Source organism: Eleutherodactylus coqui, chromosome 12, assembly GCF_035609145.1.
Source record: "Eleutherodactylus coqui strain aEleCoq1 chromosome 12, aEleCoq1.hap1, whole genome shotgun sequence".
Taxonomy (NCBI): Eukaryota; Metazoa; Chordata; class Amphibia; order Anura; family Eleutherodactylidae; genus Eleutherodactylus; species Eleutherodactylus coqui.
The window spans coordinates 65094727-65119758 of NC_089848.1; the positions used below are offsets into that span (position 1 = coordinate 65094727).

Below are 25032 nucleotides of genomic sequence, written 5' to 3' on the forward strand. Positions count from 1 at the left end.
CTCCATTACGGTAGATTTCTCTCAGACATCGGCGGCGGACAGAATCACGTACAATACGGCTTCCGTCACTTTCGGAATTCCAGACGGAACCTTGCGATGGAAGCGCTGTGTGAGCCCGGCCCTGTATCTAGGAGATAAACCATTTACATGGAGACGCAGGAACAAAAGCATGAATTTGTGGTATTTTTTACCTCAGACATTTCCACGCTGTACATCATACGCGGCAGGAACCTTGTGAAGACTATACTGGCAATGAAGGAGTTACACTCGTCCCAGTCACATACATACATACATACATACATACATACATACATACATACATACATACATACATACATACATACATACATACTATAGGGAGCTGCGGAAGCCGGCGGCTCCACACAGCGAGACTTCGTCAGCCGCTCCGCGCAGCGCTCTATATATACTCCTCGCCTTGGGGGCGTGCCCGCATGACGTCACCTCACTGCCCAGCGCGCGCATCGGAACTCGTGGCCCCGAGTCACGTGGTGGTGCTTGATTGACAGCTCCGAGACAAGAGAGGGAGGCAGCAGCAGCAACAGCAGAGCTTCAGTGTCTTTTACGGTGCGGGCTTCATCCTTGTCGCTGGGTATCCCCCCTCTTCTTGCGGCTTGTATGGGCTCTTCTCTTCGGTGAGAGCACGTATCGGGGAGGGGACGCTTCCCTTCAAATGTCTGCAAAGTTAGTTCTGCAACCCCGGACCGGCCTGTCCAGTGCGGGAGCCGCTCCGCTCCGTCCTCCCTGTAAGTACTTCGTTCTCTAGGCATGCACTTTACTGATGAGCTGCCCGCGTACAGACGGTCGCATCACACGAGCCACATCCCGGCTGCAGCTCTGTGTACGTCTACGGGGGGTGCCGGGCAGCGGGCACAGGGGCACACAGAGGCTGGGTGATGGCTGGGAGTGTGCCGGGTGAGGAAGTTGTGTGCAGCAGCTGGGAGTACTCCTGTCCTGGAATCCGGCACATCCCTGCTGTCAGCTGCAGCGCGGAGTGTGTCCGGGCTGGTGAAAGGCTCGTGGGCATCTATGGGCTGGTGTGCTCCGTGGGCATCTATGGGCTGGTGTGCTCCGTGGGCATATATGGGCTCGTGGGCATCTACAGCTCGGCCACTACATCGCCTCCCTATGATCCCTGATGCATTGGCTCGCACACTTCCCAGGGAGGCGCAGGTACTTTCTGGGCTTCCGTGGATATAATGGGTTATAATCATGGGGATTAAGCTTTCCCGAAACCTTTGATTATCGGCTCCCACCGCCCGGGAGGTCTTGGCAGCCCCATTAACCAGCCCCCATTCTTAGTACAATAAGGCTGCTCTGTTCACACTGCTGTTGGGCTTTTTCCGAGACCGAAATAAAACTTTTTTTATTCCCTATTGATTTCCAGGGAGCGTCTGTTCCTTTCAAATTTTTTTTTTCTTTAATAGCAGCAAGTAGTGCATTCTGCTGTGTTATATCTTCTGCTAGACGTGGCTAACCAAGTTGGGTTGGTCTGTCAGGGCGGGTATATAGAAGCCCCTTGGATGGGTAATAGGTGGGCGTTGGGCATTGACAGCAACCTCTGCTTTGTTGAGCACCAATGTGTGGCTTGCCTGACTGTCCATTGGGCTCTGTTCACACTAATGTCTGGGTCTTCCGTCTCTGTTCTGTTTTTGGAGCAGAGAAAACGGAAATAAACCCCCAGTGATTTAGTTTTTTTGTGTGTTTGGTTTTTTTTTTTGCATGCAAAGCAAATGAACAAAAGAGCAATCTAAATCCAATCAATATTTGGTTTGGCCACCCTAAATGCCCATTTACACGGGGCGAATGTCGAGCAAACAGGAGTGAGTATCGCTGGCTCTCTCAGCAGGGGGGGGGGGGGGGGCGGCTGGAGAAGATCTCCCCCACTCCTCTCCATTCACTTTAGCAACGGCTGTTCAGTACTGAACTGCTGCTGTTTACACTGAATGGACATAGTTCATCGTTTAAGCTGCGTAGAATGCTGAATGAGGATCGTTCAGTACTAAACGGCCGCTATGTTAAGTGAATGCAGATGGGCAAGGAGTGAAATCTCCTCCAGCCGCCCCAACCCCTCTGCTGGCTGCTCTGTCAGAGAGCCAATGATCCTCGCTCCTGTGTAACAGCTCAGAAGCGAGTACACACAGGGATGAGTGTCGGGTATCGTTTGCCCAACATTCGTCCAGTGTAAATGGGCATTTAGCCTTCAAAATATCATCAATTCTTCCAGGTAGACTTGGCAGGGAGGTTGTTCCAAACATCTTGGAGAACGAACCGTAGATGGCGGCTTGCTCAGGTCCTTCTGTCTCTTTATGTACTCCCAGTAAGACATGATGATGATGATGATGAGATCAGGGCTCTGTGGGGCCATATCATCACTTCCAGGACTTCTTGTTCTTCTTTACGCTGAAGATGGTTATAAATTGCATTAGCTGGATGTTTGGGGCTGTTGTCCTGCCGTGGAAAAAGCAGCATTTTCTCCACCCCTCCCTAAAGCTTTTGCACAGTACTGAAAGTGTTTGGGTATAAAATACATATATTTATATTTCCTTTCTTCCAGTTTTTATAGTATTAGCTTTAAAGGGGTGGTCTCGCGAAAGCAAGTGGGGTTATACACTTCCGTATGGCCATATTAATGCACTTTGTAATATACATCGTGCATTAAATATGAGCCATACAGAAGTTATTTCACTTACCTGCTCCGTTGCTAGCGTCCTCGTCTCCATGGTTCCGTCTAAATTCGCCGGCAGCTTGCTTTTTTAGACGCGCTTGCGCAGTCCGGTCTTCTCCATTCAGCACGAGCCGCTTCAGTGTGCTCCCCGCTACAGCTCTTCTGCGCATGCGCAGACGAGCTGTCACTGCTCGGGAGCACGCTGGAGCGGCCATTCTGTACCTTCCTCTGTTAGAGGAAGGTGCAGAAACTGGAGCTGCCCAGCGGAGAAGCCCAGCCCAGCAGCCCCGAGAAGCGTCCCAGGTAAGTGATGGGTCGGGGGGGGGGCTGCCGCTGCGCCGGGGGGGGCTGCCGCTGTGATGGGGGAACTAGCGCTAGGCCGGGGGGGGCTGCCGATGTGATGGGGGAACTAGCGCTAGGCCGGGGGGGGCTGTCGCTGCGCCGGGGGGGCTGCCGATGTGATGGGGGAACTAGCGCTAGGCCGGGGGGGGGCTGTCGCTGCGCCGGGGGGGGCTGCCGATGTGATGGGGGAACTAGCGCTAGGCCGGGGGGGGCTGTCGCTGCGCCGGGGGGGCTGCCGATGTGATGGGGGAACTAGCGCTAAGCCGGGGGGGGCTGTCGCTGCGCCGGGGGGGCTGCCGATGTGATGGGGGAACTAGCGCTAGGCCGGGGGGGGCTGTCGCTGCGCCGGGGGGGGGGCTGCCGCTGTGATGGGGGAACTAGCGCTAGGCCGGGGGGGCTGTCGCTGGGGGGGGGGCTGCGCCGGTTACCTTCTGCCTGGCGGTGGGTGACTGGTCGGCGGCTGCGGGGCGTCCGGTCGGCGGCTGCTTGGCGTCCGGTTGCCATGGAGACACAGCTGGCAGCGTCTCGGGAGCGCGCACGTCGGGCTGCAGCGAGCGACGGGGAAAGAGACGGCGGCCATCTTGGGGAAACTTTTATAAGTTGCTGGAACGGTAAGTAGAAACCAGCTAGGAAAGTAATTTACAGGGGTAATTAGTAATGTATGTTTAATTAGGGGGACTGGGCAAAAAAAAAAAATCACTGCTTCCTCGAGACATCTCCTTTAATTCCCTCTTGCATATTCTTTGTTTTTGGCCAATGTAACACAGAGCAATGCTCTAGTACTCCTTATCACCCAACAAAAACAAGTATCCCTCTCCAACGTGCTAACCGAAGGCCCACACTATCACGATTCATACCCTCCTTTTCTCCCTTTGGGGAACCAGAAAAGCAATGCCTCTCTAGAGAACCCAAAGGTGTACTCCCATGCAAGAAGGAAGCCCCCTTCGCTTTAGTGCATTACTCGCCACCTCCAGCTTTAATTCGGGAGGGCAGGTGGGTGTTTCATCGGTCTTGCACGACCAGTAATACGTGGTTCAACGAAATGCATTGAATTACACAGTTCCACTCACATTTTACGGAATTGCGTAATCCGCTCGCGGACACTGAAGCTCAACCCCAAGCTCCTTTCAGTGTGTCATTAGACGCTCCTCAGCTTGGTTGCCTAGAGCTTGGCGTTTGTGAAAGGGAGAAAATAATAGTTTGGTTTTTGGGAAACTCATCTGGGTTTTTGTTGCATTTTAATTGTCAGACTGTCATTGTGTGTGAAGGACTCCGCGGTAATGATGGCTGTGGATCATATATTGATGCCACCGTATTTCAGCTGCTGGTGACCCCAATTGTGGTGAAGTATAGTCTGTCACAAGGCTGAAGTGCCGCTGTCTTGATGAAAAGGAAGCCCACCAACCACCACTTCTGAAGAACAATCTGGTACAGCTTCACCAATCCGGTGTAATGGAAGGCAGTGCGGCTTTGTTGGGGTTCTGTGTCTTACGGCGGCGGACATGTCCAGATTGAGGACTGTGGTGTCTATAGCGCTGCTTGGCTCCTTTTTTATGCTGCAACAGAGTTTCTCTCTACTGCAGGCACTTTTTTTCAGGATCCTTCACATGGGACAGAACACTCTGCAAAATTCTGCTACTTTCAACAGTGCATCAAAATGTGCACGTTAGTGTGGCTTGTGGTTCTGGATATACTGTCCCATGTGATGGGTCCCTTACTACAGCTCTGCCTTCGTACTGGCTGCCTGCAGACAGCCGGGTCGGATCTCGCCGGGACCGGTGCGGCGCTTACCACTCCCGTGGCTCCGGCTCGTTGATGTGCTGGCAGCCGGCACAGAGCGGAGCCGGGGCGCTGGGAGAGACATTTCTGTGCGGGCCTCTGCGAGAACCGCACAGAAATAAAGAATGCCGCGACTTGTTTTCCACGTGTATTTTCACACGGACAAATCGCGACTATCTGCATAGATTGCGTTTTGCAACGCAATCCTATGCAGGTGTCGAAGGGCAGAAAATCCCGCCGCACAATTTCCTCCCGTGTGCAGGGGGCCTATGGCTGCTCTCACATGCGTTCAGAAAACGGTGCTCAAAATTTGTAAGCAGTGTTTTTGAACTCGTGATGCAGGATTTGACAGAACTTTTTAATGCACCGCATCATTGTGATGGGTGATGATGTGTTTTAAAGAGCGCTAAAAAGCACAAAAATATAAAAGGCAATGTTAGAAAATCGTGGCATTAAAAACTCTGCGTTTGAGCGCAGGTCAGGTCTGCGAGACCCAATTGAAATCAATGGGAGTGGTGTACCGGGATTAGCGTGGCATTTGGAACGCTGTGCTAATCGCAGTAAAGTGTCCGATGTGAGAGCAGCCTTGGGGCTCATGCCCATGGACGGAGCGGGATACGCCCCTGGTTGCACGCCGCTGGGAATCCCACAGAGATAAACAAAATAGTCCCCGCTGGCGATCATGGAAAAACTCGCTTTTTTTTCCACGGTCTCTATTAATACTATACGATTTTTCTTTTCCTTTTTTTTTTTTTCTTTTCCCGCAGCGTAAATCCGCAGCAGAATCCTGAATGTGAGGACTGAGCTCTTAGGTTCAATAGAACCTAATAGTTGCGTTATTTACGCCGTGGGGATCGCGGCATAAATCCGTCCGTGGGCATTAGCCCTAAGGCCTCATGCCCACGGCCGTGTCAGACTCCGCCAGCGGAGTCTGACACGGTGCCCCCCAAAGACCACCATGCTCACCTCTCCGGAGGCGGCGCCCATGACGCATAATCACACGATACTTCTGCTGTGCTCACAATGGAAGCCGACCGTGTGTTTTTTCCACAGCAATTTAGAACATGCCGCAATTTCTTTCACGCTGCTGAATTCCGCAGCGTGAACATTGACAGGTAGAAAGCTATTAGGTTCAATAGAACCTAATGGCTGCGGCAGAAACCTGTCCGTGGGCATTAGCACTAACTGCATCACTGTGATTATGCTGCTAACCGTGTGGTGAAAACGTGTTTTTTTTTATCTGCGACTGATCATCTGCCATAGTGATCTGAACGGTTGGCCTATTTGGGATTAATAGCCCAGCAATTTACACACTTTTTTTTGACAAGGCATGGCTGCTGCTGTTGGTATTATCAGTTCAGTCTTGCATGTAGGTTTTTCTGATGCCTTGCAGTTTGTAATGCACTTACAGTTGAGGAGGTGGTCCGACGCAGCCGTTCTCCCAGTTCTGTGCTGGCCTGGACTTCCTCTCCCACACTTCTCATGCTGCCTACATAGACTAGCTTCAATCAGCTGCAAAGCAACATCTGGATGCCCAATCCTCTGAAGCATGAAGTAACTAGCATTGTCCCTGTCACTAGAGAAGCCAACTGGCTAACGACAGGCAGTGGATGGTGAAGGTGGAAGACTTTTGTTAGCCTTGGCATGGAAGTCCATTGACACCCTGTGATTATGTTGCATGGACTATGATTGGTTTAGGGGGAGCCCATTCTCTCTGCAAATTGTGTGTGTGTGTGTTTTATATAGCTGGGATTGGAGGTTCCTCCAATCCCAGCTGTTAGAGCAGGAGCTTGACTGTCATTACACAGCCATCACCTGCTCCGCCAGGCATGGGACACTCGTGCAGGGCTTATTCTCCAGCATCATAAAAGTGCGGTGCTGAAGAGTAAGTCTCCTTCACAGCCGCTCTGTAAAAGCATATTAGTAGATGTCATTGTATAATGTCTACGTGCAAGTAATAGAACGAGGATGGGCTTAGAATTGAGTTCAGTAGTTCTTCCCTTCACGGTATGGATATAATTTAAATTTTTTTTTTTTTTGCAAGGAAGGGGTTAATAACAGAATTGCAGTCAATAGCTGTCTATCTACATGTACCAAGTAGTGATTAGAAAGTACAATTTTGTTCTTTGAATGGAGGCCAAGACTCAGTGGAAAAAGGTGGGGGCCCGTTCGTGCCAGGCGTCCAGCTTGAGGACTGAAATTAATGTAACACAGATATCGGCCGTAATCCTAATCAAGCCCCATCATTGACTTGTTTCTTGCATTCGGATGTCTGCAGCTCCTGAAAGAGCCTCTTGGGGATACTCTTGGGTTTATTTGACAGTCGTCTGTGGGTTTGGAAACTGTTGGGGACGAGCATTTCCAGCCGCCACCGACGGAACCTTTTTGTATTGGTATTCGTCAATTGTAGTCCATCAGCTTCTCCGGGAAGCAGATCCTGGTGAGAGGTGATTATTCACATATGAGCAATAGGAAAGAAACTGGTTTAGCAGAGTCGTCCTGGTTACACCCACACAGATGTGCAGAAGATGTGCGCGCTCATTGTGTACATCTAGGTCTGGGGATTGTGCAACACTCAGGTTACACATGGTGAATAGTGTACGTCAGCGAGTCTCAGTCCTCCAAGGAATAAGTCGTTCCAATTCTCTTCTGTCCATGTGTTCAGTCATTTCACGTATAGACGGTATGAAGCGAAAGACGAGCCGCACATAGCATGGGCGATTCAACGTACGGGCATTTGATAGCTGCCAGGATGGCTCTGCAATGCTTATTGGATTAATGGGTTTAGCTTGTGGAAGCTTCTTAAATACAGGGTGGGCTACTTGAGCGTGGCCCACCCTGTAGAAGCAGAAAGGGGTTATCCTAGACTTGATGGCCCCAAATTGACTTCTATCACCTATCCACCACATGGGGGATAAGTCTGATCAGTGGGGCTCTCAATGCTAAAACCCCCATGAATCCTGAGAACAGGGGTCCTGCCCCCCCCCCCCCTCATTCTTCAGTACACCCCTGCAGCAAGCAGGAGATTGAATGGAACTTTGGTCGAATGTGTGGAGCTGCACTAGTCAACTCTATGGGACTGCCAGAGGAATGGCCTTTTTACGCATCACTTCTTGATACAGAAATTAGAGTCTCCACGTCGAAAATCCACATACAGATTTGGCCCATTGACAGGGCGAATTCCTTATGCGGATACACCTGCAAAACTGAGTTTAAAAAAGAAAGAGGCGTGGAATTTTTTTCCATGGTGAATTCCATCGTGTGAACAAACCCTTAAAGTGCGTGGGATTAAAGGCCCAGTTAGACACGATTATCGCTCAAAGCCATCGTTGTCCAACTGCACTGACATCAAGCAGTTTTTGTTAAGCCATCGCTCATCGTTGAAAGACACTGCTGAGCCTTATCGGATATTCACAGCTAGATACAGCTGATATTGTTTCAGCTGTATCCCGCTCACTGATGACAGGCTGGGTATAAAGAACAAGCTGTCCAGCTGCGTTCTTCATATCCCGCACGGAGCGCTCAGCTGTATAACAGCCAGGTGCTCCGTGCAGAAAACAGCTGGCAGAAGACAAGCGGGGCTACCCTGCTTGTCTTCTGCATCCTCTGCTGGGAGCGCTCGACTGTATGACAGCCGGGCGCTCCCAGCGGGGATCAGCTGGATGCAGAGAACAAGCGTCCCCTGCTTGTCCTCTGCATCCTCCACTGGGAGCGCAAGGCGATCGCTTAACGTTTGAGCGATCACCTTGTGCTTAAATGACACAAAAGACATCTTTTGAGCGATAATCGTTGTCTAAATGGGCCTTAAAGCAAATCCTGTTCCTACGTAGGAAGGGGGATGCAAATTTTATGCTGTAACTGTTCTGTAAGGCCGGCTCCACACAGCTGATAAAATCATTGTGCAGTGTTTTGAATGGGGTCATACACCTGTGCGATGTTTTCCCGTATGGCACTGCGATGCGGGAAACAATTCGCTGCATGTTCTGCCTTGTGCGTGCGTGCTCTGGCATCGCACCGCCCATTGTTTTCACATGCAAAGTGCATGCAATGCGAGGTCTCCCATTGAAGACAATGGGAGAGACTCCGCAATCTCCTGCTGTGTCTGGCAGGTTCGTTGCATCCCCGAAGTGATGCAGGGATGTTTTCACTTGAAAACATGTAGAATCCTCAAGGATTTCACATGGATGGCGAGCGCGATATGGGGGTGGGATTCACGCCCCCATTTTGCGTCCGCCCACGCAAAGCTAGCCTAAAGGCCCATTTAGACCCAACAATTCTCGCTCAAAATTCGCTCAAAGCCGTCTTTATTAAATATTCTCTCTTTGTTGTCTTTTAGTAAGCTGAAAGAGAATGATGAGCCTTATAAGTGCCACGCGCTGACTTCTCAGCAGGATACCGCTGATACTATTGTTGATCAGAGAACACCGCAGGAGTATGCAGAAGACAAGCGGTCCAGCTGTCTTCTGTATACCCCGCTCGAGCGCTCAGCTGTATACCAGCTGAGCGCTACGTGGCCACAGCAGGAGTATGTAGAAAACAGCGGTCCAGCTGTCATCCGCATACCGTGATTGGAGCGCTCAGCTGTATACCAGCTGAGCGATTCGAGAAGACAACAGCTGTATGCAGAAGATAGCCGTCCCGCTTGTGCAAAGTGAATGCTCAAAACTGTCACTCAAACGGCCGTTTTAGCAAATTTGGAGCAATCCTCTTGCCGTGTAAATGCACACTGATTATTATTGAGACGATGTCTTTTGCGTGATAACCGTTGTCTAAATGGCCCTTACTCTAACCTGTAGTTTTGCTGCAGGAGTTCTGCAGAATTTCCACTACATGTGAACACAGCCTTAAAGGGGTTGTCTGGGACTTTAACTATCCAAAAACCATCCTCAAGATGGGTCATCAGTATTTGATCGGTGGGAGGTCCTCTGCTCGGGATCCCTGCCAATTGGCTTATCCCACTGTCACTATGCTCAGTGCTTGAAGCAGATGGCATTGTCAACATTGCGGTGCTAGGTTAGGTACTACAGGCACAACTCATCGGGAGCTGTGCAATGGATGATATGTCTGTAGTACCCACCACACTACAAACAATACTATCTGCAGTGATAACCGGCCTGACAAAATTCCTTCAAACAAATTTGATTCATAATCATTACATGTAAATGCAAAAAAATAGCTTACTATTCTAGTTCACTTGTTGTGAATGTGAAACGCTGAGCGAGAAGTCTTTCAGTGTAGGCGCTGACTACCTTAGCGGTGACGTCAGCACTCGTGCAGTTGTTTACCCGACTGTCGGCCCGTGTAAAAGGGCCATAAATTCAATTTTTCTGCCACATCGCCGCGCTGTTTATTGTTTGTAGGAAAATGGCGGCACCGCAGGAGAAATGGTCTTGTGCGCTGGAATTGGCCAAGTGTAAATCCATTGTTCAGTTACAAAGTGACCTCCGTCAGTGACTCCAAAAACAGCCGCCCCGTCAGAAGCAAATTTACGAGTGACATGGAAAATTGTTGAACTTGGTTGCGTATGCAAATAGAATTGGTTTTATGTTCCCTGCTTTTCTGTTTGCATATGCAGCCAAGTTCAACAAAATTTCTCTTCCACTCATAAATTTGCTTCTGACAAGGCGGCTGTTTTTGGAATCGACGCCAGAATTCGTGTTGCACCTAAACAATGGATTCACAGTTGGCAAACGCAAGCATGCAGAACTACTTCTTCTGTGTCTCGCCATTTTCCAACAACAAGAAAAAGCGCTGCGGTGACGCAGAAAATAGAACTTGCCAAAATGTCAAACTTTGTACCTTCCTCTTTGCAGTGATGTGTGGATTGTGGACCTGTCTTTTGTAGTTTTTCTAATTAAGGCCCCCTGTGCAGGACAGATAGGCTGACCACGGAGAATCTCGTCAATTCGTAGCATGCTGCGATCTGCCGGCCACGAGTGGAGAATCGCAATGATTCTCTGCCCGTGGACACAGGGCCGGCGCTTTCCATAGCAACACTATGGAAAGTTTCAGATGGCGTGATTCGCCGGCGTTTTCCCTTTGGCGAAATTAAGCCCGTGAACAGGGGGGCCTAAGGCCTCCTCTCCACTGGTAAAATAAGATTTAAAATCGGCAGCGTTTTTCCCGCAGCGTGATCCGTGCCCCATAGGGATGCATTGGACACCCGCAGGTAGTTAAATACCTGCGGATGTCATTTTCCCTTCAGGCGCGGATTGCGTCTGCGGGAAAACACCCGCGGCATGCTCCATTTTTAGTGCGGGTCTCCCGCGTGGACGGCTCCTGCAGGCTTCTATGGAAGCCGTCCGGATCCACGGAACACCCGTACCTGAATTTCTGCTCTCCGGTGCGGGAGAGCAGGAGTTCAGAGGGAAAAAAAAAAGTGCACGGCGCACATCCGCCGGGCCGAAGAAAGAAGATTCGGCTGCGATGGAGGGAAGATCCGCAGCGTCCGAACAGGTGAGTTTAATCTTCTTTTTAGCCACATGTCCGCTGGAAAGGAGGGACCCGCTGCGGGATTCTGCATGGAGAATCCGCGGCGGGCCTGATTTTCCCCGTGGACATGAGGCCTTAATCCCCAAATGTGCTCCTTCTTTTTAGATAAGGGCTCATTCACACGGGCGTATTGCCACTGCGTATTACACATGCATATTTCCTGTGCGTAACACGCGGTGAATGGAGGCAGTGAAAGTCTATGGACTTTCACTCTTCCATTCACACCAGCGTGTGAGCGCTGCGTATTGATAACTTGCAGCCTGCTCTCTTTCTCTGCGTATCAAACACAGCCTTTGAATGGGGCTACATACAAAACGCTGTCCGTACGCAGGCATTGCGAAGGGGCAGCGTTTCAATAGGCATCCCTGCTCAGAACAGAGTGGAGAATTTGGGGTGGGGGGTGAGAATCACACTGGTCTTGTTCGTGACGCCGGATTCCCAGGCATGCACAGTGCCAGTCGCAGCCCTAGGTGCTCTCTGCTGGCAGAGTCTATGGGCTGTAATGCATACAACTCTGTGGGAAACGCACAGCGTTGTACGCATACGCCTGTGTGAATAAGCCCTTACCCTATATTTAACCTAAATGGCTAGGGTAATACATGGACGGCCAGATCCACCAAAGCTTGACCCTCTGGCTCATAAAGGGGGTCAGAAGCCGGAACCCCCTCTTCTGTGACCTCTACAAGTCCTAATAAGTACTAGGCCTGCTGAGAAAAGAGAAATGCTGCTCAAAAGTAATGCGTGAACCTGGCTGTTATGATTGATTAGGGCTAACGACTATTATTGCCCACGCTCCATCTGCTCCTGTTTTATAGTCCATGTATTCCTACAATTCCTGTATAACATTATTTCTTTAAGATGGCCAAACCAGCATGTGTGCTCTGTTTTCATTAATATTCGGCATTACTCTGTGTCTCCAAGGAGACTCTGCCGGTGGGCTTAAACATTAGTGTGCAGGCCACAAATGTGATTAACTATCCTAATCTTCTTTCATTTTGCCTGTGTTTTTAGACTTGGCAACGCGGTCCCGTCATCGCCCCTCACATGTCTGCTTAATAATTGTATTCGCTCTAACAGAAGAGTTCTGGAACGTTGGTTTTCTTAGAATGTAACACTGATGGTTACTCTGTTCCTACTAGAAATATAAGGCTGAGCTCACATGATCGTGCGATACATGGTAGCTCGTATGCCTTACCCTGCTCGGCTCACTTAAGAGTGTCGTAATTGCGTATTCGGTGAGAGGAAAATAAAACGTACCATGTTCTATTTTGCAGTGTATATACGTGAGACCGAGCCCATTGTTCTCTATTATCGCATATATACCTGCAGCCCATACGCAAGTACATTACATATTCTTCATAAATCTTTTTAAATAAAAATTGGTGCATTTCATTTATGACATATGACAGTGTGGACGGGCCCTGAATCAGACATTTCAGTAGAGCTGATGGGTAAATATTCACACTTTTTCCAAAGAGGGAGGGTGTGGGAGGATGGACTTTCTAAAGAAGTTTTATTCAGTTTTACTAATGCCCTTGGATGCATTTAGATGGAACAAAAATCGTTCAGACGAACAAAAGTGAATGATAATCTTCAGACTAAACGCAGGAAGCAGCAGAGGTAATTGCTGAGCCACTCGCCATAATCTTTGAAAATTCCTGGAGAACAGGAGAAGTCCTAGAAAATTGGAAAAGGGTAAATGTTGTCCCTATCTTCAAAAAAGGGAAGTAGGTGGATCCAGGAAACTACAGGCCTGTGAGCCTGACTTCTATACCAGGAAAGATCTTTGAACAAATAATCAAACCACATGTATGCAAGTACTTGGAGTAATTAACCAGAGCTAGCATGAGTTTGTAACAAACAAGTCATGCCAGACTAATCTATTTTCCGCCTATAACAGAGTCACCGACTAAGTTGATCAAGGAAATGCGGCATATATAGTATATCTTAACTTTAGTAAAGCATTTGACAAAGTATCTCATACCATACTTTATTAAACTGAGAAAATATGGGATTGACAAGGCAACTGTTAGGTGACTTCACAACTGGCTGAGTGATTGTACTCAGAGTGGTCATAAAAGGCTGCACATCTAAGTGGAAGAATGTATCAAGTGGGGTACCACAAGGCTCTGTCCTAGGCCAGTGTTGTTCAACCTTTTTATAAATGATCTGGGGGAGGGAATTGAGGGGAAAAGGATCATATCTGCTGACGACACAAAGCTAGAAGGTATAGTTAACACTAGGGAAGAGAGAGAGAGTATTCAAAAAGATCTAGAAAAGCTTGAACAGTGGGCGGCGACTAACAGAATGGTATTTAACAAGGAGAAATGCAAGGTCCTACATCTGGACAAGAAAAATAAGGCACATACAGAATGGGAGGAATTGGGCTAAGCAGCAGCACATCTGAAAAAGACTTGAGTATAGTAATAGATCATAGACTGAACATGAGTGAACAATGTGATGCAGCAACCAAAAAGGCAAACACAATTCTGGGATGTATTAAGAGACGCATAGAGTCTAGATCACGTGAGGTAATTATCCCCCTCTACTCTTCCTTAGTCAGACCTATCTAATCACAAATTAGATATTAGAAAAATCTTTCTGACAGTGAGGGTGATCAATAAGTGGAACAGGTTACCACGGGAGGTGGGGAGTTCTCCTTCAATGGAAGTGTTCAAAGGCTGGACAAATATCTGTGATGATGATGATGATGATGATGATGATTTAGTGAATCCTGCACTGAGCAGGGGTTCGACCCGATGACCCCGGAGGTCCCTTCCAACTCTACCATTCTATTCAAACAACTGAACAACGAATGAGGGCGTGAATACAATGTTAGTTACAAAAAATTTACACTTTAAAAAAAAAATATTTTGCGTGCTGATCATCACTGTGTTGAATAATACACTTTGATGTGTCAGAAGTGAAGGAAGGGAATTAACAGCTGCTCTCTGTATATTGTGGCCTACTACACAGGAAGTAACTATAATGGTATTGGCCAAGAATATGAACTTCAACAGGAAGAAAATGTTGGCATCTAAGGCTTTATTCACATGAGCGTATATCGGCCGCACTTTCACGCCTGACCGATATACACTGACCATCTGCATTGGTATACAATGCAGCAGTTCAGATGGGCGTATTCCCATTGCATAAAAGTGCCTGGCCGGCTGACATGGCGCTCTTATGTTGGCCGGGAAAGATAGAAGATGTTCCAGGAACTATCAAGAGCCGGAAAGGGGGAGGCAGTTTAACAGAGCTAAGCTGTCTCCCCGCCCCAACAGCAATCCAGGTTTGGCATATATGCGCCGGACCCAGGCTGTCTGAACGGGGGTACAAATGGCAGATCTGTGCGCCTGGTCATCTGGTTTTTTTGTGTTTTTTTTTGTTTTTTTTTTTTGTTTTCTTCTCCCCGCGCTGTAGCTGTGATACAGCCAACCGAAACTTGCTACGCCTGTGTGAAAGGTCTCTAAGGCTGACTTCAAATGGGCGGGCATGATATGGGGCCATGAATCCCGCCACCCATATCGCACTCCCCAACACGTGAATTCTCTGAGGTTGCAAGGAGTTTTCATGACATAACAGCTTCACATCACTTTGGGGATGAAGGGAACTTGACAGCCACAACGGAGTTTCTCCCATTGTTTTCAGTGTGAGACCTCTCATCACATGCACCTAGCATGTAGTACAATGCTGCCGCCGGGTACATTGACAACATAAGACTTATGCCCCCTTACTCCTTCCTGCTGAGAGTGAGTTGCACCCGAGATTCTTGGGTGCAACTTACATCAAACAGCATATGGACACCCTGTACTTTTTCCTGTCCCCCCATCTCTACTGAGATCTGGACATTCAGAAATAGATGGATATTTGCTTGTTACCAACTACTTCGTCCGCGTGGAATTTGTATATAATTTTTTCTAAAATCCAATCTGTGTTTTGCTGTGAGTTGAAATGGTGAAAGGAATGTATCTATAATCTGCTATGTCAGCACAGTTCTGTACATTACGTTTCCGGTCTTGCTATCTTTTGCTAGGATATAAAGGTTTTGAGAAATGCATTTTTTTCTCCCTAAATGTACACCTGCTGCCTTAAGTGTTTGCCCTTGAGCCTTATTGATTGTCATCACAAATGCTATTTTTAGAGATAATTGCAGTCTAGCTTTCATTTGTTGTACTGCTGAGGTAAAATGAAAGCTGCACTGTGATTGGTTGCTATGGGCAACACAGATTTCATTATATTTTTTTATATATCAATCAATGTTAATGTCCCTGCTAGCTTAATAATCGCATGCGTGCGGCAACGACATCTGCCTGTTTGTGTAGTCATAGCTTATGCAATAGCATAGCTTTTCCGCCGGCCAGAAAAGATAGTACTGTAACTATCTTTTGGGCCGGAATACGGCAGTGGCTGCATAGACTCCTATGGGAGCCAATGATAGTGGCCGGAGAAGGGAGGTGGGAGTGAGTTTAACAGTATGACTGCTAAACTCCCTCTCCCTTTTCTCCCACTCTCCGCCCCTTGCTGGCTTGGTCACGGCTGCCTCTCGTTCACGCGTTTTGAGCCGCACCTGTGTGAATGAAGCCTTAAAATGCTTTGGTTTCACACTTAAAGCACCACTCTGAGTGTTCCCCCCCCCCCCCCCCCCACTACTGTCTCCACTGATTTGCTGCCTAGTAGTCCCTCTTCTCTCCCCCTTTCAGCTTCCCAATCCCTACAAATAAATTGCAGTTGGTTAACAGCACATCCGATTGCCCAAATGATGGACTCGCCACATACAGTTACCGGGATCTGGAATTCAGATTCTTAACAGCTAAAAAGCCTTTTCTACAAAGACCTATGAGGTCGGTATGTCGCATGTGAAAAAGGAATAAAGTTTTGCTTTAACTTTTACACTTCTTTTTTTATTTATTTTTTTTTTCTTTTCTCTTAAATTTCCCAATCCCTGTCAGTAGTGGTGAGGAAATCGGCATAGTCTCGGATGAGAGCCAGCTGGCACTGCTTACAGGAACTCTATTCTAGTGGCCAGTGCTTGTAGGGACTAGCAGCTAGGAGAGAAGATCCAGTTAGAACCAGGTATAAAAGTCATAATTATAAGGATACCAAACCCCACCCACCTCTTGAAAAAGCGGCGAAGCTGTCCTAAAAATCAGTGATCATCTTTGTGCAAGAAGACATCACTTGTGCCATAATTGCAACTTTTTGATGCCACAACTGACGCTACAGCCTTGGTGGATTTTCCACCATTAAAGTTTATTTTCCAATTAAAATATTTTATTTGACATAAGATCCTTGAGTTTTCAAAAAAAATAAACTGATCTTGGGCCGTTTACAGCTGTATGTTATACCTTGTGGCTGATGGAAGTTAGTTGCTACACTTTGTTCTCTCTTGATACAGATCTGCATCTTGTGTGCAAGTAGGTCAAATACATAAATTAAAGTGAGGATTGTGGTATTAGTGCATATTATGGATTTATATGTATCCTGTCACTCGGTATGTTACTGTGCCTCCACATAATATTTAATCCTTCATTTCTGTCTGACAGATGCTCGTAGTTTATTCTTCTGCACTATGTCTGTGTCTATACTTATGTACACTTCTTCTATACGTGTACAGACCTACACCAATTAACCATAGCTGATGGCTTCACTATGCTATTCCATATTCTAGCCAAGCGTTGTGTAGGTCCCCTCCCTGTGCTGCCTAAATAACCCTGCCCTGTAAATACATGGTCTCCAGAAGACCTCTGCATGTGTCCCGTGGGATCTGGCACCAAGATGTTGGCAGTAGAGCCTCCAAGTCCTGTACATTGCAAGGTGGTGCCTCTATGGGTTGGACTTGTCTTCCCCAGCACATTGCACAGATGCTCGGTTAGATTTGGTTCTGGGAAATTTGGAGGCTAAATCATCACCTTGAACTTTCTCTCAATGTTCCTCAGCAATGTATGCGGCTGATAGACATCACTACCGTTGGGGAATACCTTTGCCATGAAGTGGTGTAGTTGGTCTGTAATAATGTTTAGGTAGTTGTCAAAGTAATGTTCACACGAATCCCAGAACACAAGGTTTCCCACCAGAACGTTGCCTAGAGCATCCCAATTGCTTGCTTCCCCCCCCCCCCCCCCCATAGTTCATCCTGGTGCCAACTCTTCCCCTAGGTATCCGACACATGGCTGTTCACGTTGCGGAAAAGAACAAGACAAGAATACCACCAGACAAGAATACCACCTTCCATTGCTCTGTGGTCCAGTTTTGATGCTCACATGCCTGTTTTAGGCACTTTCAGTGGTGGGCTGGGGTTAGCATGGTCATTGTGACTGGTCGATGTCTACATGGCAAGCTGCAGTGCCCTATGTGTTTTGGTACTTTCCGTCATAGCCAACATGAACTTTGTCAGCAGTTACGGTAGCTCTTCTCTGGGATTGGATCAAACTGGCTAGCCTTTGTTCCCTATGTGCATCAGTGAGCTTTGGGCAGCTCTCAACCTATTGCCAGTTTATCAGTTGTCCGTCCTTAGACCACTTTTAGTAGGTACAAACCACTTTCCTTTTTTGGGAGCACCCCATAAGCCCAAGCTCTTCCAGTCTTCTAGCTATCACAGTTTGGCTTCTGGAAAAGTTGAATATATTCTTATCCATTTTTCCTGCTTCCAGCACCTCCACTTGGAAAACTTGGTGTTCACTTGCTGTGAACAATATCCTATATTATCTTCTTTAAAATCCCTTTTGATATAAGAGCATAATCCAGCTTGTAGAGATCACTGCCTGCAGACAGTATGTCCAGAAACTAAATGTTCCATGATGACTCGCCCCAGGAGTTGTGGTCGGAACACATTGGCGAATCACAAGTATGAGCTCTTCAGCTGCCCTTATTGCAGGGGTGATAACATTACTGTATCCTTATAGCTGTCAGTTATACTATTATAGGGGGTAGAATCTCCACAGACTAGAAAACAGACCAAAAAGTTAGGGTACAGCAGCCAATTTCTCATCAGCCTTCGTCTTTTTCAGTTTGGCCAATTCTTTGGTTACTTGTATCGGGTTGCATTCCAATGGCCAAGTGTGAGTTGCTCCCAAGAGTCTTTGTTCAACTTGCATCAGAGAGTACATGGGGCAACCTGTCCATGTGCAAAAGAGTGGACCATTCATGTCCAATTGCACCAAAATGGGACATGTGGGACGTGCGTGTGGATTTTTTTTTTTTTTGTGTGTGTGTGTTCCCTCTTTTTAATGGACCATAAGGCCAGACACACACCGTTTTCATAGCATTGTAAAGCGCCTCCGTTGATTTTAATGGGGCTTCTCAGACCTGTGTTCGAAAACGCTGTCTGCTCTTAGTGCGTTTTGGTGCTTTTTCTAACGCACCCCATCGTTACATTGGGTGTCAATGTTGTGAAACGCATCTGTAATCGGGCATGAGATCTTCAATAGCCTTGAAAGCTGGTTCTGTAATATCATTTTTTTTTTTTGCGTTAGTCATTAATAGGTATCATCTGCAACATTCTCTTCTGACTAGAGCAGTAACATTTTGTTCTACATGCGAACACGCTGCCAAAATACACTTTTTTTCTTTTTTTTTTCCCCCTCCCTCTCCTCCGTCCCTTTTGTGATATACTCGCATGCTATAAAAATATGTTGTGGCCTAGCAGTGTGATAAAAATCATGTGAGAAGCAGAACTCAGTAGAGGATGGTCATTTTCTGCTTTTTTGGCCACTTATCATTTCTACCACAAGGCGTATTTGTCAAGCAGTCTTGGCCCTCTGTGAAATATCACACATTGCCGTTCTCTGTGTTTGAGCACATTAATCAAGTAGAAGAGCTCCACTGCCACCGACATGAGGTGAAGCGTTGTTATCTCACAGAACATCACCCACAGCATCCAGAGACTCCTTCAAGTTCATTTTATGCTTTTTCTTTTTCTCTGTTAACTGTAGGCAAAGACTGAAAACTATATTTTTCTGCCCGATATCATGCTCTGGAATGTGCTTACCTCCCTCCCCCCTCCTTCTTTCCTGAGGCTGGGAGAGTGTATGGCTCTTTAAAATTTTATTTCCTCCCTTAATAACACTTCCATATACATAAAAATAGAAAATGAAGTTTTAGTTGGCAGTGCCACGTCTTCTACATTCCCCCCCACCCCCACCCCGTCTTGTGGTCCACATGTATTGTGTGAGCTACTGGGCAGAAAGCCTGTACAGTGCTACAATTTGTGTAATACAATGGCTTTTGTCTTAAAGGGGTTATGAAAGTACTGAAGACTGCAGATCTTGTAATCTTTTCTCTAAACACGCACTGAGCACTTGGGTGATCTGTTCCGTGAGTTGCCTTGCGGCATCTAGTGTTCAGGACTGTGGGTGCTGGCACGGTGGAGACCTGTGCAAATGTTTACCCAGATGCAGCTGGAGAAGGTGATGACGGCGCGCACCCTGACTCTTAGACCTTCTGCAGTCTCCCTCTCTCTGCTGGTGACCTTAGGCGTTGTGTGCTGTGCAGTCACTTTGTTCTATTTTGTAGTGTTGCATGCTACTTGGTATAAATTGCAGATCTGACTTAATTTAACAATATTGGCATACTCTTTATTTAAAAAGACAAAAACAAACACGTTGTACAAGTTCCTAATCTTTGTGTGTCTATTGGGTGGAGGAATGCTTTTAAGCGGTGCAGGTTTGTATCTATAACCAAAGGCTGTATGTCTGCTCGAAACACGTAAGACCATGCTGTTTTTGTATTGAGATTTTATCGCTCTGCAATAAAAATGTTTGTTTTGTTTTTGTTTTTTTTTCCCCCCTCTAGTGGAGTCAGTTTTTACCAAAAAACTATCAACTCCAGCTTGAAATTAAATTTTGATCTATAAAAGCGTGAGGTTACCACTCTACTACAGTAAGCCTGGTTCACACCTGCACTGGAACCTCCTTTCATCACAAAATATTGAAAGAAATGGCGTTACATGCAGTGCATTTTTCTTCCCGTAAAATGGTAGGTAGCTGAGCAGAAACTTAACAGACCCCCCATTATACTCAATGGGGTCCATTTGGCGCTGTTTAGTTCGGTTACCGTGATATTTCAGCCCGGTTGACCTTCTGCAGAGTGAAGGGTAGATGTGTGGATGTGCAGCCTAGAGAGGCTGAAATATGAGGTGATGGGCCTAGTATTTGGTGATCCTCCCGAATAACTGGGTCAAGATTTTTGGGGGTTTTTTTGTAAAAACTTAAGGACTCCACCATCTCTTAACCTATCCTGAGGATTTGTCATCAGTAGTTGATGGGTGGAGGTCCTCCTCCTCCTGGGAGCTCCTCCAATCAGCTGTTCTCCAGGATGTTGGAACAAGAAGCCGACAGGTTTGTAGATTTTGTAGCAGCCAGGGTTGATAATGCAGGCAATCTTCCATTGGGAAAGGTCATCAATTGGGAAAGGGGCATTCCAGAGATTAGAAAACATTTTCAAAATTTCTCCAAGGGACCTTTCACACGGGATGGAACATTCTGCAACAGCGTTTGCGTCTGTTTTGTTTTGTACAGCCCAACCCTTCTGACCAGCTATGTGGATGTCCACCCACTCTGCACTGACAGCGGGTCAGAGGATCATCTGATCGGTGGGGATCCAGGGGGGGTGGGTACCTGCCGGTCAATAATTGATGAGCTATCCTGTGGATAGGTCATCAATAGTTAAAGGGGTTGTCCCGCGAAAGCAAGTGGGGTTATGCACTTCTGTATGGCCATATTAATGCACTTTGTAATGTACATCGTGCATTAAATATGAGCCATACAGAAGTTATTCACTTACCTGCTCCGTTGCTAGCGTCCTCGTCTCCATGGTGCCGTCTAATTTCAGCGTCTAATCGCCCGATTGGACGCGCTTGCGCAGTCCGGTCGTCTTCCTCGTGAATGGGGCCGCTCGTGCCGGAGAGCTGGTCCTCGTAGCTCCGCCCCGTCAGTGTGCCGATTCCAGCCAATCAGGAGGCTGGAATCGGCAATGGACCGCACAGAGCCCACGGTGCACCATGGGAGAAGACCCGCGGTGCATCGTGGGTGAAGATCCCGACGGCCATCTTGCTAAGGTAAGGAAGAAGTCGCCGCAGCGTGGGGATTCGGGTAAGTACTAAACGTTTTTTTTTTTTTTTTTTTAACACATGCATTGGGTTTGTCTCGCACCGAACGGGGGGCCTATTGAATTAAAAAAACAAAAACCCGTTTCGGCGCGGGACAACCCCTTTAATGCCTGGAATACCCCTGTTTAAGAAACTTGTGTATATAAAGTAGTTTAAGTAGATCTGCAGATCTAAATAACTTTGCTTCTATGTGAAACTCTATATTAAAACTCTAAATTGTGTAAATGTATTCTTATCCGCTCACTCCTAATGAGCCGCAGCATTTTCTAACAAAGTGTTAATAGAGCCAGTAAGAAAGTAATAATTAGTGCAGCCTTAGAGATGTTCTCAACCTAAATTAATAAAGGCCCCGTATGCTTCAGTGACTCATAATCAAAAATTAGTAATAGAATAATTAATTAAAAGCGCCCTGTGTTTTTCTGCTATTCGTGGCCAGCGAAGCTTCGCAGCGCGTTCTGCGGTGAGACATCTTGATCAGCTCCTCGCAGCGACAGCCGCACAGTCTTTCCTTGAAATGTAACACTTGTGTCTTAATAGCGGCTTTGTGTAACCCTTATTTATACGGGCTTTGTGCGCTGTAATAGCGGGTGGAGCTGTGCTAGGAAAATGCTGACAGTTTCCATCACAACAGATGCATAGAATACGCCGCCGTGGTATTTCTCTTTCTCTTTTGCTTATGTTATTGGTTGGATGCTTGTCAGAAAGTAAATGGTATTTAACCCCGTGTCCTCGCTGTGGAGCGCGGGTATTAAATGGTGTGAGTGCTGCATTATCGGATGGATGTGGCTGCGGTGCAGATCGTTATCAGCTCCGGGGCTGAATTATTGAGTTTGGCTTGGCGCTGGATCGTCTGACAATGTGCTGCTTCTTCACTGTTGGACCGTGGATCATTAGCGAGGGCTGCTTGTGTTCCTCCTATTGTAACATTTAATGCAGTAATTAAGTGGCCAAGTCCCTTGGGAAGCTGAATCTGCGTTCTTCAGCAGCAAATTGTTCCCCAGAGGGGCCGGGAGAGGTTGGAGCTGTCAGCTGGGCGTAAGTAAAGGAAGCTCTGTCTGCTTTTGTATGTAGCGGTAGAAATGGATTTGGCACAAATGACACCCAAATTTTGCTTCTTTTTAGGGCTCATTCACATAGATGTCTTTTCTGTTCATGTGCTGAATACAGACAGCACACAGACCCACTAAAAATGATTTGGTACCTTCGTGTGTGTGTGTGTGTGTGTGTGTTTTCTCCTTCTGCGCTTTGTAAAAAAAGGGTTGGCATACAGACGTTAAAAGAAAAAAAAAATCCTCTTTTTACCGACTGTGTACACTGGTGTGAACGTGATCTTGTACTTCTGATATGTGAAAATTGGAACACTAAAAGGAGTTGTCCATGATTAGAGATTTTTAAAGGCTCTGTGCAGTTTTACAAATTTTTATTCTTCCACTGCATCTAACATGAGTCTTGATTAAAAAATATCCTACTTTTGTGTTGACAGTTCTATTGCAAGCCTATGTGTCTCCATGGCTACAGACTACAAACAAACCATGCATGTAGTCTGATGAGGTCATGTCTTACTTTTCATCCTCTTATTGCTAACCTGCTTTGGTGAGAAAAGGGGGCAGATGGTAACAAATGACTGCAGCGTTGGACTGCGCACAGTTTTATTTGCGGCCTATAACTTCTGTGGCACGTGGCCAAATGCTATAATCCTGCAAATGTGTCAGTAAAAGTGTGCTGGATTACAGATTAAGGCCGGGCTCACGTGACCGCATGCTGATTGTGTTTTTTTTTTGGGGGGGGGGGGGTTTCCCCCCCCCCCCCCCCCGTGCGTATTTTAAATGCATAATACCCAGTACCAATCGGCCATGCCCTGCATTGTACTGCTCAGACACACTGCGCAAAATATGCGCTAAAAAAAAAGGGCTGCGTGTTTTATCTCGTCGCATATTATGTGCACATACCAAGATGGTGCATGGCAATTGCCGTTACGCACTGTCATTACTTGCTAAGCCCACAGTGCATGTCTCGTGGGCGGCCCGCAGCAAACTACATCCGCGTGAGCCCGGCCTTAAAACGAGGCAACCCTTTTACTAAAGATGTCCAACTTTCCAAATTCGAAGTGTCAGAAAAGCAGCCCTCCTCCTGTTTTCCCATGGCGACGGGGCTTGCACCCGTTGTGATAGTGCCCGCCCTATATGTTTCCATCACTCCACACTTTTTCTCCATCTGTGGACATAGAAGTGGCTGCAGCTGTAGTCCTCGAGATTAGAATCCTGGAACTTGATTCAGACCTCTCATCTATTTATACATGTTCCCGTCTGCTTCTCGAGTTCTGCAGAGTTCTGGATTGACGCGAGAACTTTTTTTGGTGTTAGTACGTAGGATCTCTTGCCATTAGTAGCAGTTTGCTTCTGTGTGAACCTCATTTCATGTTTAATAGCCCTTATTATTGGGTTAGCTTTCTGTGCCTCGGGCCCAACGAAGCTCTAGGGCTGACATGGTATCTGCAAGAGCCGATCATCCAGAGCCTTGTTCTTGGAGTGCCTGGATATTAGTCTACTGCATCTTGTAACACGATGAGCCATGATTGTTACTGCCAACATTTGTGTTGGGTGTAATATAGCCGTGATGTGGAATGGCTTCACAAATAGAATCGGAATACCATGTTTGTGTTTAATGTTTAGGTTTTTTTCCTTTTTCTAATACTTTTTCATTGAAGCCAAGGCTAATGGTTAATGAGGTAGAACTAACTTGGGAAAGTTTTTGCTTTGCTGACGAGGGTTATTTAAAGCCGATCTATTCTCATTTATAGCGGCTGTTCTGTGTAGCCTTGAACCTCTCTGAACTTTACCACTCGTGGTCTTTCTGTTGTGTCGCTGGTAGATATTACTAATATACTGGAGATGGGTTTTGATGTGTGGTGTGTATGGGGATTTTACTAAAGGGGAATTTTATTCAGTCAGCAGATATCGTCTGCTCCTGGATGGTCATCGACTCAAAGTATTTCAGAGGAAATGGGCGAAGCTGGTGTAGAAGAACGTTAGATTTCCTAATTACCGGATACCTGCTTCTTCCATGGAATTTGCTCATAAGTGGGTCTCAAAGTTTGTCTAAAACCAGTTATAAAGTTTATTAGTACATGAAGAATCATTAATCTACCTACTAAAATAATACGTATTGACGTATGAGAAGTTGAGATCTACGGTGCTGTTTGTAAAGTGTTCTCACATTGTGTGTGTGTGTGTGTGTGTGTGTGTGTGTGTGTGTGTGTGTGTGTGGTCTCCCCCCCCCCCCCCCCCCCCCCCCCCCCCCCAAGTGGTTTTTGAATTTAGCCAGGGGATTAAGAACTGCACAAAAGGGCACTTGCACATTTGCGCCACATTTTTTGTGCATCAGGCATTGCCTATTTGCATGCAGAACAGCATTTTTAAAAATATTTTTACTGTACTTGTTGCACAATTAGGCTGCCTGTCCATGGCCATGACAGAATATCGCTAGCAATATTCCGCCGCAGGGGGAGCACTGACAGGTCTCCGCTATGAGCCTATCTAATAGATAGGCTCATTGCGGAGAATCGCGGCAAATCGTCAGCGGTGGTCATGTGTCCTAGGATCAGCACAGGCGCTCATGGAATCAG

General features: G+C 47.0%; 1 protein-coding gene across 4 annotated transcripts in view; it reads left to right on the top strand.

Annotated features, from left to right (window-relative positions):
- The first annotated feature begins 521 nt into the window (after nt 1-521).
- HYCC1 (hyccin PI4KA lipid kinase complex subunit 1) overlaps nt 522-25032 on the top strand; it is a 113982-nt gene continuing 89471 nt past the window's right edge. For all 4 annotated transcript variants that reach the window (XM_066585273.1, XM_066585278.1, XM_066585274.1 and 1 more), the window contains exon 1: nt 522-764. The gene's annotated coding sequence lies outside the window, so the exon portion shown is untranslated. The remainder of the gene's footprint in view (nt 765-25032) is intronic.